Source organism: Carya illinoinensis, chromosome 9 (assembly GCF_018687715.1).
Source record: "Carya illinoinensis cultivar Pawnee chromosome 9, C.illinoinensisPawnee_v1, whole genome shotgun sequence".
Classification (NCBI taxonomy): domain Eukaryota; kingdom Viridiplantae; phylum Streptophyta; class Magnoliopsida; order Fagales; family Juglandaceae; genus Carya; species Carya illinoinensis.
In genome coordinates, this window is record NC_056760.1 from 18571653 (window position 1) to 18583423 (window position 11771).

The following is an 11771-nucleotide window of genomic DNA, read 5'->3' on the forward strand; positions in this document are numbered from 1 at the left end:
GTCCAACCAAGTTAACCACGACTCTCACTCTCCCCCACTCTCTCATGCTCGGTTTATACTACCCATGGCCGATCAGCCGCCGTGAGCCACCATCTCACCACCATAGCTCCCTCTCACCTTCCTCAAGCTCTTCCATGCCTAACCATAATGTCTAGCCTGTCCCTGCCTCTCTCACGCACTCTCATACCCTTAGATGCACTGTTCACGGCGTGTGCCGCCATACACCTTGAGCCTTTACATGGTGGACAACCACTGTACGTGGCTAATTGCCACCATACACAGTGTTAACCACCACATACCACTCCTCTGATGCTTTGATCGTGACGGGTAACGAGCGACGTACAGGTTATCCTGTTGATGGTATAACCCTCTATCTCTCGTTATTTATATCAATGTTAGTTGGTTGGTTGGATTATAGACTGGGTTGTTAGTAATTGTGGAGTTCGTTGTGAAGTGTGGCAATGTAATGAAGTGTCGGGTATAACTGTGTAGTGTTGTGGACTGTGCTGTGAAGTATATGCGTGAGGTGTATGCTTTAGTTGTGATGCGACGTGGTGTGTGAAGGGAGTATACATGGAACGTACTCCATGTAGAGTAGTGACGCACCGTGTGACATGCGCTGTGGTGATGCATGGTGTGGTGTGAGTGGAAGAGAGTACACGTGGCATGTGCTCTGTGTTGTGTAGTGATGCACCGTATGGCGTGTCACGAAAAGCAAAATGGTTGCATAGCCGAGGAGCTTAGGATGTATTGTGTAGCATTGGAAACAATGTAACAGTGTCTTGAAGCAGCTTTGACGTGGCCTGTAGTCCAAGGTGATGAGTATCACCTTGTGGTTGATTTATGGTTGAGAGAATGTGTGAAGTGGTGGAAAAGTATCAGAGTATTGCAGCGGAAGCATGACGGGCGTCGTGACGTGACTCGGGATTAGTCTCGAGCTACGTAACGTGATAAAGGTGCATTTGTGGATGCAATCCTCTTGTTAAGTGTCAGGATGAACTTGTATAGGGATGAGAAGTAGGAAGAGTCCTATCGATCGAGTCTTAGCAAGCTAGTATCGAAGTATGGCATTTGTTTATACAAGCGGACGTTCATTGGACTATAAGTTGATTTTAGGTGAAAAAATGGATAAGGTACATGTGCCTTTGGCGAGACACGTGTGCCAAACGGATTTACCATATATAATGGGTAATTTGTCATCAGCATGGTTGCATGATGTTTAAGCCTCAAGGTTGGTTTAAAGTAATGTGGCATGCATGGATGAGAATGGAGATTGAGTATGGGCTAGAATGCATGAAGGTAATGATGAGTTTATCGTCTAAGGTTTGAACGTGTGACTCTGTCAATAGGAATCATGTGTCGGAATGTGAAAATAGAAGCGTAAGATAAAAATCTTAGTGTCTTAACCTTAAGGTGAATTACAGAGGTTCACTTTAAAGAGTAAGACTTCGAAGGTTTTACCATAGTAAATGGCACGTAAGAACCCAGGGATAGATGGAGAGTGTTTCAAGTGAAGTATAGTTCTATTTCTAGTATAGTTACTTATGCATTAGACAGAGAATGACATGAGGTTATTTATATGCATGTAGGTTGTCATCTAACATGCACACGAATGGACTGCATGGATTGAGTATGGCATGAAGTCTAAGTAAGTATTGCGTTCATACTCTTTTAGAATTTTCTTAAATAAATGAAAAGGAAAACGAAATGTTTTTTTCTTTAAAATGCTTTATGAATTAACGTTTTCTCTACGAAACACGTTTTACGAAAAAGAAAGTTAAGCATAAATTTTCAAGTATAAGTACGAAACTGCCCTCCTTGGCAGTCCCTTTTTCACTTACCCAAAATACGTAAGTGTAAGCATATGTATGGATGCTATAAGTGGTACATATTGTATGTATCTTCATGAAAGGAAACGAACCGAAGTTTAAAAAGATGCATGAATTGACGTTTTTAAATGATTCCATGAAAGAAAACTTTTTTTAAAATGTTCAATGCTTTTAAAATGACTTTTATGAACGGAAGAACTGTAAGAACTGAATGAACGGACTGAAAGGACTAAATGGACTATAAAGGAAGGAAAAGACTAAAAAGGAATGAACGGACTGAATGCATGATGTATGAAGATACCTAACGGCAACATGAACGGAAATAGAAAAGGTACCAAAGAATTGGACTGGGCAGATTGTAATACTGGGTAAGTAGTATTGGTAGTACATCCAGTGCTGCACCCTGACGGAATGGATTCCCAACCCGTGGCCACGGGCGGAATCAGGTCCAACAGACCACTAACCCCAGCACACGGGGTGTAACAGTGTGCAACGGCCAATGAAAGTGATAAGAAAGAATGCATGTATGTATGAAAATACGTATGCATGAATTTATGTCAGAAAAGATGTATGCATGAAAAGACTCTTTAAGAAATGAAGACAGTGAGACGTGGGGAACTGTTTTGCGAGAGGAAAACGTTTTTAAAGAAAAAATCTCACCTCTCAACATTTTAAAGTCAATTGCATGTCGATGCATAATATGTATGGAGTGATGAATGCATGATTGAAAACCTATATTCATATATTTTAACTGTATGAAGTAAGGCTTACAAGTCATTGACTCACTTTAGTTTTTATGTGTACCCTCCTAGGGACAAGTTGAGCATGACACGTTAGGACGGGCACAGCCCAAGGGGAAGAACACGAAAGCTTATGCATAATATTTTGTATGTGAGATTTTAATTATGAAATATAATGTTTTCCGCTGTAACCTTATTAATTAAGAAAACAAGTTTTATTTATAAACGTAGAGTCTTTTATATCTTGGTATGAAAGAAAAGAAATTTTTAAAATGAACCGTAATTCCTATCTATTTTTCTTAAAATTATTTTCTAAAGAACCCACAACAAAAACGGACGTTACAAAGACGAACCTTGATTCGGAGATACTCACCCCATGCCACCTCGCCTTGTTCAACATCAATCTCTTCTACGATGCTGATAGCCTCGCCAATTAATTTCCCCACCTTCCCATTCATAACTTGAAGAGGGAGGTCGAAAATTCAAACCCAGAAGGAGGCTTCAATGATTTTGATTTGGTTGAGCTGTTGACAGATATTTAGTTCTTTCATTAGTAGTAGATGTTTATCAAAGGATCCAGGCCCTTCCCTCATCACACGAACCTCATCTCTGTGATCTTTGAATTCCGCAAGCATCAAATTTGAACCCAAGTCTTTAATCATAATCTTCTTCACCGGTCTCCAAATTTCCCGCATGGTTTGCTTTATTGCTTCCTTATTAAAGTGATCATCATTGAGTAGGGTCATACCCTGCAAACTCTATTTTATATGTACGAGAATACGTATTAAGATCCCAAGTGAGTGGACATAACCATCTAAGTTACAGCAAATTAACCAAGACTTTAACATATACTAAAATCTCTAAAAATTTATAATTTACAGCAAATTACCCAAAATGTAAAAATTTGAGAAAAATAATTATATTCTTTATTGGTTAAGTACCTTTTTTGGGCCAAAAGAAAAGTTATATCTTTTGGACCAAAAATGCCTAATTTTGTTTAGGATTAAATTGATATAATTGATTATTCTGTTAACATTTTGTTAGTTAACTGCTATAAAAGTTCTTACGTTGCCATGTTATGAAAAATAAAAAATAAAAATAAAAATAATTGAAAATATCCAAAACGTCCATTCTCTCTATAGATGGGAGGTCTCAATAAAGAGATATGATATTTCCATATAAGAATATTACTGACAAAATTCACTGATTACTATTTTTTTTTTTAACTTAATGGTTAAAAAAATGTCTTTGTTTGTTATCTTTAATTTTTTTTAAATATTGAAGGGATCTAAAAAAATTAACATATTCAGATTCGGTAGGAAGTCTCGGTGAATTTTTTTCTGTAGGTGTAGCAATGTCCCTTAATAAAAGGGGTGGCCAGAGAATATGGACGGCCACCCCGAGAGGATTTAGAGGTGGGCGTCTTGGGGTGGCCCGCACAACTACTTTTTTTTCTTTCTTTTTTTTTTTAATTTATTTTTTTATTTTATAATATTTTATTTTTGGTGTCATTGTTTAGTACTAAATAAAAAAACAGATTAGCAAACTAGCTCAAGCTAACGATCAAATTCCTGATAGGAATCATCAGCTTTATAATGTTAATTCAGCAATGAAACATTTAAACTAACACAAAATAAATAAATAAAAAAAGAAATGCAATGAAATAAAGTAAATAAAATCTCCATTGGATCACCATCTCTCCCTTTTTGTTTCTCTTTCCAGAGGTAATTTTCTCTCAAACCAACTGTTGGCCATCCTTCCCATTTCCTCTGCCCAAAGGGGTGTTGGAATTTCGGCTCCTCTCTCCCTCCTCTTACCCAGCCTGTGCCAGAGCTGTCTATAGTATTTTTTTTTTAGGTTTTTCTGTCGTTTTCCATCCATAGCATCAAGAAGCACCAATCTACTACCTACGAACCTCCTAAAACCATCACGCATCTCGCTAGCAGACTCTCCAACCGTCGATCTATCGGTCGGTCGAAGAAAATTGTTCAGAAGAGCAAAGCGTGAGTTTCACGCACCGCTACACCAGAGAGAGCCTACGACCTTCACGTGCGGCATTATTGGAATCAGTGGCTTCAAATATCTTAGATTCGACCACCACCGCGTTTCCTAGAGTGGAGCGTGAACCACATGCGCTACCACAGATAGTAAAGGTCCTATGCTGGTGTATCGAAACATTCTCCGGTTGTTACGTTTCTATGTTCCTACTTTCCTTAACCGATAATAAAGACAAAGTGGTCGTGGAAGACTCCTACAGCCAGTCCTGACAAACAAGATGCAACATACATCGATTCATTGCACCTTTTAGTTGCATTTTGATAGTTTGTTTATTAGACTATCCTAAAATCGTTTCAAGCGGTTTTCCCTAATTAGTGGGAAATGGGTGGAAGCCATTATTTGGTTCCAAATCCATTTTTTTCCTTTTTTTATTCCACTGGTATTGCATTTATTTGTTTTGGGATGATTGTTGGGAACTCCCACCCCATTGAATCTTGTATTTTGTAACTACTTTGTTTATTTATGAACTTACTTGTTTAGAAAAATAAAATAAAATAAAATCTCCATTGGTTAGTTTGATAATATGCTTCAACTTTATGAAACTTCAATGCATAAATCATTGAAGTGGAAGTTCAAAAATATTAGCAAGATCCGAATAAATCGAAACCCATGCCTTGCTACCTCCTCAAATTCCAAAGGGAGCTTGACCCTTGATTTCTCTTTTAGTAGCCAACAGCAGAATGGGAAAGTGCTTTGGTCATCAAGTCTTTGTCTACTTGCATAATAGGAAAGTGCTTTGATCATCAAGTCTGTCTACTTGCATAATGGGAAAGTGCTTGGCCATCAAGTGCTTAGTAAACGTCTAAGACGGTTTGGCATTTGAAAATTTTCATCTCAAACTTAAAATTTTTATTTTATCATTATAACTTTCTCAAATTTTCATATAAAATATAATAAATAATTCAACTTTTTCTTAACTTTTTTAAATCCCAAAACAAATATAATATTTTAATATTTGATCTTAAAATTTAAAATTCTCATCTCAAAATTCTCTACTACCAAACCGTTAGGCATCATGATAGACCAGAAAAGAAAGAGAGTTTATATGTCTATGATCATGCACTTTCTTACCTGAGATAGCTATTGAAAGGCCCTAACATCTCGTCAACAACCACTCTTGCAAATCTCAAACAGTTCAAACATTGGCCGTGTGTGTACTGGTTCAACATCTGAACTTTTCTGGTCCAACTGAACTCCACTTGCCTCTGCTGATTAGTCAAGAGTAACAATAGACTTATTCAACTGCAGTATCAATTCCTGCAAAAGAACTACTGCTTGTTTGAACAACTAGAGAGGCTTTTCTAACAAGTTTCAAAGTATACGGAAAAATAATAGCCGAGTCAATAAAAAGTAAATTAGGAGCATGACCAAGGGAGCTGCTCCATTCTGCTTTCTAGTTTACCATATGTCTAGGCCTAATTCGTTGCCTATGAGAACAATATCATCCATGTTTTTCCAGTTTCTCATTCAAGGTGAAGAAGACAGGAAATAAGTTTAAGTAAGAAGACAGGAAATAATGTCAGAGATAGCAGTAACCCTTCTCGTCGACAAGCTATTCCAGTTGCTTGCTCAGGAGGCAGAACTGCTAAAGGGCGTGCAGAGGGAAGTTGTCTGTATTAGAGATGAACTGGAGAGCATTAAGTGTTTCCTCAAGGACGTAGAGGCAAGCGAAGGGAAAGGAGACCTCCACGATGGTCTAAAAACTTGGGTGAAACAAGTTAGGGAGGTAGCGTTTCATATAGAAGATGTTATAGATGAGTACATTCTTCATGTTGCACAACATCGTCATCAGCATAGTTTCGCTTCTTTCCTCCACAAAATTGGTCACGTTCTGACAAAACTAAAACCATGTCATGAGATAGCCACCAAGATTCGAGATATCAAAATATCAATCCGGGAGATCAGGGAACGAAGTGAAAGATATGGCTTTACTTCCACACAGCAAGGATCAGGTAGTGGCACAACAAATGCTGTGACATGGCATGACTCTAGAGTGGGTTCCCTTTTCACTGAGGAAGGTGAAGTTGTGGGTATTGAATCCACAAGGAATGAACTTGTAAGCTGGTTGATAAGAGGGGAAGTAAGGCGCTTGGTGATCTCCATGGTAGGAATGGGGGGGATTGGTAAGACAACTCTTGCCAAGAAATTATATGATACGGAGTCAGTCGAGGGACACTTTGACTGCCGTGTTTGGATCACTGTGTCTCAGTCATACAACTTGCAGAAGATACTCAAGGCCATGACAAAGCAAATCTATCAGGCAAAAGAAACGACAGTTCCGATGGAATTAAACAAAATGGATGAGATCACACTAATTAGTCAGCTGAGGCATTATTTACTGCAAAAGAGTTATGTTGTGGTTTTTGATGATGTCTGGAACACCGAGTTTTGGGAAGTTGTGAAACATGCCTTACCATGCAATAACAGAGGCAGCAGGATAATCATCACAACACGTAGCCATTATGTTGGTGTTTCTTGTAAGGAATCTCCATCTGATCTGATTCACAATCTACAACCTCTATCTCAGAACAAGGCTTGGGAATTGTTTTGCAGAAAGGCATTCCAGTCTGAGTTTCAGGGAAAGTGTCCAAAAGAGTTGGAGAGATTGTCGCTTGAAATTGTCCGGAAATGTGAAGGCTTGCCTCTTGCAATTGTGGCCATAGGTGGTCTTCTGTCTACGAAGGAGAAGGTTCCATTAGAATGGAGAAAGTTGCATGATAGCCTCAGTTCTGAGCTAGAAATTAATCCCCACCTTACAAGTGTTACAAAGATTCTGTGTCTCAGTTATCATGATCTGCCTTACTACCTCAAGTCTTGCTTCTTATACTTCAGCGTCTTTCCAGAGGACAGTTCTATTACTGATTCAAGGTTATTTCGGCTGTGGATAGCTGAGGGCTTTATAGAAGGGAAAAAAGGAAAACAGTTGGAGCAGGTGGCAGAGGAATGCTTGATGGAGCTTATACACAGAAACTTGGTTCAAGTGTCATTCGGAGATCTCGATTATGAGGTACGTAGAAAGTACAGAATCCATGACCTGTTACATGAAATCATCCTATCAAAGGCTGGAGAGCTGAATTTCTGTAAAGTTTTGGAGGCAGATGACTCGAGCTTCAATGGAAAAGGTCGACGCCTATCAATCCATGATGCTAGACAAAATGTTGTAGATACCATTGAACCCTCTCAGGTACGCTCTCTTTTTCTCTTCAACCTGAATGAAATCCCCAGGTCTTTCATGGTTAAATTGTTCAAGAAGTTCAAGCTTTTAAAAGTGTTGGATTTTGAAGATGCTCCTATCGATTATATTCCTAAAGAAGTGGGTAATTTATTCCACTTAAAACACTTAAGTTTGAGGAATACGAAGGTGAAGATACTTCCAAAGTCTGTTGGTAGGCTACAGAACCTACAGACATTAAATGTCATGGAAACCCCTGTACGTGAGATACCAATTGAGATATTTAAGCTTTATAAGCTGAGACATCTTTTGGCCCATTATCATGACTTGGGAATTAAAAGTAGTTTGTACTCGCTGCAAGGAGTGAAAATACATAACAGGGTTGGATGTTTAAAGGACTTGCAGACACTATCACTTGTGGAGGCAAATCATCATGGGGCTGGTATAATCGAAGAACTGGGAAAGCTGAGGCAGTTGAGGATGTTGGGTGTCTCAAATATAACTGCAGAAGATGGGAGGGTTCTGTGTGCCTCCATGGAAAATATGAACCACCTTAAAATTTTGGTTGTAAGCTCAGTCAGTGAATATGAGATGCTAGATTTACAAAGCATTTCATGTCCACCACAACTTTTAGAGCATGTCGTTTTAAGGGGGAGATTGGAGAAATTTCCCAACTGGATTCCAGAGCTTCACAATCTAGTCACTTTAGGTTTAAATTTCTCAGGGTTAGAGGAAGATCCACTAAAATGCATCCAGGCTTTGCCCAGTTTAGTTAATCTTTTCCTCAATCAGGGGTATGCTGGGGAACAGCTGCATTTTGAGGAAGTTGGCTTTCGAAAACTCAAAAAGCTCACTCTCAGAAAGTTGGACAGATTAAAGATGGTGAAGATAGACAGAGGAGCATTGCCGCTTCTTGAGCAACTAGAGATTGGGCCATGCCCCCAGCTAAAGGAGGTACCGCCGGGGATCCAGCACCTGGAAAACCTCAAAACTCTGGACTTCTCCGAAATGCACAGAGAATTAGTGCTCAAAATGCAGCCAGATAGAGGCGAAGATTATTGGAAAGTCAAGAAGGTAACTACTGTCCGATTTAGGTATAGGATTGAAGGAGAAAGATATCAAATATACAGGCTTGGTGACTCGGACTTGTTGGAGCGTCTACAGGGATGAGTGTTGGAGGGTCCAACTGCCAAGGAGTTGCACTGAGCAAGACAAGGATGGCCACAAAATTTCAGAAGGTTTTATTGTATGTAATTATGAGACATTTCACATTATTTGGCTTACTACCCAAACTTTTATGCATAAGACCTACCTGAGCTACAGCTGAATATGTTAACACAGCCTTCTGCACTTTTTGCCTATTTTACAATAAAAGATCCCATCTTAGTTGTAAAGAGGATTTAGGATTTGGGAATGGATGTTATGATGACAGTTCAATATTCAGTATCAGAAAATGTGATTTATATTTATCAATGAGGTAGTTGAAGTTCCATAAAAAGGTTAATATATGTGATATTTCACCATTAATTAGAAGGGTTTGAGCCATCTCCAAAATTAAATTATACTTGAACTACATCTGAAGTACCTTACACATATATACAAGAGCTATGCATTTTAAACTCCACTAAAATGCATAGAAGAAAGGCTTAAATATTTGGCTGATAGACTTGGACAATGTCCAATCAGTTTGAGGAGCATTCCAACGTATTCAGTTGTCCCAAGTCTTTTGCCAATTGTTCTCATTGACACTTGGATTCTACAGAAAAACTTTCAGTTCTGCAGCAACAGATGGAGGTTGTAAAAAGTACATACCTCTTTGAAGATGTTACTGTTCTAAAAGACCAATATTCTTCGGTCAGCATTTATTCACGCTCAAGATTTTAAGGGCAAAGCAATACATAGTTCCTATATCTTTCTCAGTTTTCACTTTTCCTCGAGTACCTTTCGGAACCAGGGTATGGAATCTACTTCTTTCTCATTTCTCTCTGTTCCATCTCTCTTCAACTTATCTTTTTAATTTTCCCTCTAATTCCAATCCGTCCTTCTACTACATGAAAGCTCTTTATATGAAATCAATCAGCTTGTTTCTTGACTCCCTTGCAAGATTTTCCACCTCCAGAATTACTTTTTGTTCGATTTTGAGCCAAAACCCAAAGAGAAATACTCAAATCTTCAACTTTAGTAAATTCACGTAGACCTATTCTCTATTCCACTAAATCTAATAAGAAAGACAGACATTCCGAATTCACTTGTACAAACAACAATTATAACTGCCAATGGAACAATCAGCAAAACCGAAAATAAGGTAAATAATCCGAACTCTATAATCAAATCAACGAACTGAATCGGAATAAGAACCGGGTACCTCAAATGGGAATTAGATGGCACCTAGGAGCTGGATCGTGTGGTTTGGATTCTGTACCAACAAAATATCGTGGTATCATTTGAACGCCATGCCTTCCGAGTTGCTATTTTCTTCTTCTTTTTTCTTTTTATTTTTTGTGCTGAAGATTTGTTAGGTGGCGTCGGGTTGAAATTATATCAATTAAATTCATCGTAGTTTAACACATTTAATCGAACAGATTAGACTCCACAATCTCGGGATTCCAGGAGTTGTAAAGAACGAAAGACAGAAAGATAAGAACAATCAAGAAGAGCATGAATGGAATGAAGAATCACAACCTTGGATCATTTCGAGGATAATCCAGCCTCCACAAGAGTTTCATACAAGTTCTGACTTCTGAGATGCCTTTCTCTTATGATTCTGCATGATTACAAAATGCAGACAATCATATTGATAGAATACGCAATAACTCCTTTATTTTTGTAATATTAATCCTTCTTAACTTCTTTATTTTTTTCCTGTTTCCACTCGCAGTAGACCTTCATCCTTAACATCCTCAACTTCAAAAAGCCTTGACCACAAGGTTGACAAAAAAATCTGAACACTTATCTTACCCTTAACTAGACCTTGCCCACAAGATAGGGTAAAGCTCTTGTAACTTTCATAAAGATTCCCAGGTGGTGTCTTGAGGTAAGGTGCCACTTTATTTAATCAATACTTCTATGAAAACTTGATTCACAAGCTTCTCCATGAGTCTCTCCAAGATTGAGTCTCTCCAAGATTGCCTCAGGCTCTAGTTGAACATTTCCTTCTTTGTCAATTGGAGGCAAAGATTGTAGGGGTGTGATATTATGGCCCAACTTCTCCTTCAAGCAAGAGACATGAAAGATAGGATGTGTTTTGCTAAATCTGGTAAATTGAGTCTATATGCTACAATTTCCACCCTAGCAGTGATTTGGAATGGTCCATAATAAGGAGAGGCTAACTTCAAACTGTAGTGCAAAGACACTGACTTCTGTCTATATGGCTGTAATCTCAAAAACACCCAATCCCCTACATTAAAATGCCTCTCCAGTCTTTTCTAATCAGCAAAGTATTTCATCCTTTGTTGTGCCTTTTGTAGATTCTCCTTCAACAAGGCCCAAATCTCTTCTCTTGTCTCCAACCACCAATAGCGTCATTGGCAGTGGTCCCTTGCACATATGACAAAAACTTAGGAGCTGAATACCCATAAAAAGCTTCAAATGGGCTCAATCCAGTAGATGAATGTTGTGTTATAGCACCATTTAGCCTGGGAAGCCATAGCCTCCAATCTTCAGTTTCACCCCAATATAACATCTCAAATACCCTTCAATACCCTTGCTAAGAGCCTTAATTTGACCATAAGTCTGCGGATGATAAGTAGAACTAAACACCAATGTAGTATTCTACAGCTGAAATAGTTCTTTCCAAAAAGAACTTGTCAATATGGAATCTCTATCTGAGATTATTGTTTTGGGCATTCCATGAAGTCTAAAAATTCCATTAAAAAACAATTGGGCCACTTTCACAGTTGTATATGGGTGTGTCAATGTGAAAAAATGTGAATATTTGGTAAATCTATCAAAAATAGAAAAAATGATAGAAGA

At 38.4% G+C, this 11771-nt stretch overlaps 1 long non-coding RNA gene across 3 annotated transcripts; it reads right to left on the reverse strand.

The window, feature by feature from the left end:
- Positions 1-2851: 2851 nt before the first annotated feature.
- Positions 2852-11375, reverse strand: LOC122275570. 3 transcript variants are annotated; one of them, XR_006228595.1, is made up of 5 exons: positions 10758-11375; positions 10482-10563; positions 10165-10215; positions 5699-5884; positions 2852-3327 (listed from the first exon to the last, which is right to left on the reverse strand). It is a non-coding gene; the product is annotated as an uncharacterized LOC122275570 (long non-coding RNA). The 3 variants fall into 3 exon arrangements; XR_006228596.1 differs by having other exon boundaries at positions 5699-5895; XR_006228594.1 differs by lacking the exon at positions 10165-10215 and having other exon boundaries at positions 10758-11368.
- Positions 11376-11771: the final 396 nt, after the last annotated feature.